A 3,101-nucleotide genomic window follows, 5' to 3' on the forward strand; every position below is an offset into this window, starting at 1 on the left:
GCGTGAAGGCATCACGCCACATCCTTCATGCGCTTTAGTTCGTCCTCCAGGATGCTTCGCGGTAGGAGACATCTCCTCCTTCTACAGGTGAGGAAGCTGAGGCCCAGAGAGGTGTGAAAACCTGGCCATAGGACCACAGTGAAGAGTCACAGGGGCCAACCCTGGAACCTCCATCTTCAGTCTTTCCACTGCCTCACAGCAGAGGCATCACCACGCTCCCTGGGGCTCTGTCTGGGTCCCTGTCGGGGTCCCTGTCGGGGTCCCTGTCAGGCTGGGGGAAGGCTGCCTTTTCCTGACTGAATGCCCCAACGTTTTATAAATCCGTTCTGCGTTAGTTCCAAGCACCATTTTATTTGCCAATTCTGCAGCAAGGTGCGAGTCTCCGCTAATCCAGCCCCATCGACTGGCCCTTTTGGCTTCGTGACCAAACGTGCCCTTATCGCGTCTCTCCGGCCATTTAGAAGCTTCTGCTCAGCGTTTGGCTTGTGAAGTGGCCAGATGCTCCTCCTCAGGAGAGCGCAGATGAACGTGTCTCCAGACAATGAGAAAAACAGGAGGGCAGGAAGGGTGTGAGAAGAGGCCACCCCATCACTAAGTGAGAGGCTGGAGAGTCCTGTGGAATTGGGGTGCAGTGAGGGGGGGCATGGGCGGAGCACGGCTGCCAGCTTCCGCACATAGCGGGTTCTTGTTAGATTGTTCTGGAATGGATGTGCACCTGCCTTGTGCCTGTTAGGTATCATGTTCCAGGAAAAGTGTCCAGCACAGAGCCGGAAGCTCCAGCACGGTCGAGCCGGGCGATGAATGCTGTGGCTCTGGTGGCGGGGCCGCGGGCTCCCATCCTGGCGTCCCTGCTCACTGGCCGTGTGATAACGGCTGAGCGCTGGCCTTTTCGGTCTCATTTTCCAAATTTGTAAAATAACAGTCATAAACATGAACCAGATGACCAGTACTCAGTCCCCCTTCAATCCCTGTACGACCCGTCCACTCTTCGATATGGATATTTTTTCAGTCTTATGTAAAGTGATGTAAAAAAATGTCCAAGGCCCTGCAAACCGCCTTCCCCGCCCACAGATACCACATTTCCAGCCCGACTGCCCCCAAACTCCTGCTACATGGAAGTGCTGCCCTCCACCCCCATTTATCTTGCACATCATTGGAGTCAAGAGCGACCCTCTGAAGTCAAAAGGCCTCGGTTGGAATCCTGGCTCTGCCCCCTGCCGGCTGTGCAGGCTTGGACGCTTCCCCTCAGTCTCCTCATCCGTAAAATGGGCGCACATATCTACTTCCTGGGGCTGTTAGGAGGGTAGATGAGTTGATATCGAGAAAGCACCTAGAACAGTATGTGTAAATGCCATGCCGGGCTGGTTAGATCATGAACCACATGCCCCCTCTCGCCACAGCCATTCGTGGCAGCTGCTCTTGGCAATGGGGGTATGCCAATAATCTCAGGAGCTATCTTCACAACGACCTTGACATCTGCTCTTATTATTCCCGTGTCACAGATGAGTAATCTCAGGCTCAGAGACGTTGACTTACACAATGTCAAATAAATGGCTGTAAAGTAAATGAGAGCATGGATCGATTTAGCCCCAATCCTGAACAAAACACTGGGCACGCAACCTAACTCGATATGTGGTGGATGAATGAATGACAGAATGAATGAATTATTCAAACAGCACAGCGGCCGATTGTGGTGGGGCTGGAACCGCAAGGCAGATGGTCAGGTTGCATGAGAAGAGTCTCGCCCACACCAAGACCGAGGGGCTGACAGGCGATGAGATGGTCGGTAACTAAAAGTTAACATGCCCACAGTTTCCGGTGCTTTAAATGACACCTGGAACACAGTAGCCACTGATAACTATACGAGGAAAGAGAGGAGGAAGGAGGGAAGGAGAGAAAGAAGGCAGGAGAGGATTAAATTCATTCCCATCAGAAGCTCTGCTGTTTCCTTCATTCAACCCAATAGCTGTTAAGCACAACCAGCCATTAGGCCCCGTTCCTGGTCCTGAGACAACAAAGCAGATGAAATTCCTGCCCTCTTGTAGCTCACATTCTCGTGGGGAGAGGACCATCAATAAAGAAGGATTTTAATAAAGTAGATGGCGCTGTGATTTGGCTGGTAATAAGTGTTCTTGAAGAAAATAAAAGCAGACAAGTTATTTAGGGAGGAAGAGAAGGGCTTTGTTGTCCGTTTTACAGCTATAAAAATCCTAGAGCAAGGAAATTTACTTGGGGCCTTTTCAATTGAAAAAAAGAGAGAAAAAAGAACACTAGCTACGCTATCATTCAGTGAGTGCCTGTAGGGGCCAAGCTGTTTGCATCACGATCTCAGGTGATCCCCATAGTGACCATATGACCAGTACTAGCCCCTTTCATAGATCAGGTTCAGAGGTGTTAAGGAAAATTCCAGAAGTCAGACAATTTGTAAGTGGCAGCCTCAGATATATTCTCTCAGCTTTATATCCACCCATTCGCACTGTGTCCGGGGAAGCCGCAGTCCAGAGTGTACACATGTCGTTTCTCACACCCGTCAAGCAGTTGGCTTCCCGTCTGGCTCTGCCAGGAGGGGCGCTGGAAGGGACAGGGTGGCAGGAGGCAGTCTGACGTTCTCTAATGTCCCTACCGCTATCACGCAGCAGTATCCCCGTTCACCCCAGCTCTGCGGTCCGCTGCAGCCTCATTTCCTTCCCCATCTCAGGGGTCTGATCCCCAACTTCACAAGTCCCTCCTCCAAGTTCCCCAGCCTCAGTCCTCCCGTCTCCGTGTCCCATGGGTGGCAGCTGCTTCCTGCCTTGACCTCTGGCTCAGCTCCACACTCCATTTTTGCTCTTTCAGACCCCCATCACCTGCCAGGTCAACCCCCATATTAACCCTGTTCCCTGGGATGCCTCCTGTAGTTTGCTTTCCTGGATGCACCACAACTGATGAAATCCCAGCCAAGAGAAGCCGCGGGACAGAGACCCGCAGAGATGGGTTCTGAGTCAGCCTGGCCGTGCGCTTGGCCTTGGACGCCGTGTGTGCCCCGGTCTTTGGAAATAGGCACGCGGTGATCCTTGGCACGCAGAGTGGCAGTCCTACTCATCGAGCTGTTGCTCGGGTGG

This window comes from Pteropus alecto, unplaced genomic scaffold, assembly GCF_000325575.1.
Source record: "Pteropus alecto unplaced genomic scaffold, ASM32557v1 scaffold8, whole genome shotgun sequence".
Classification (NCBI taxonomy): Eukaryota; Metazoa; Chordata; class Mammalia; order Chiroptera; family Pteropodidae; genus Pteropus; species Pteropus alecto.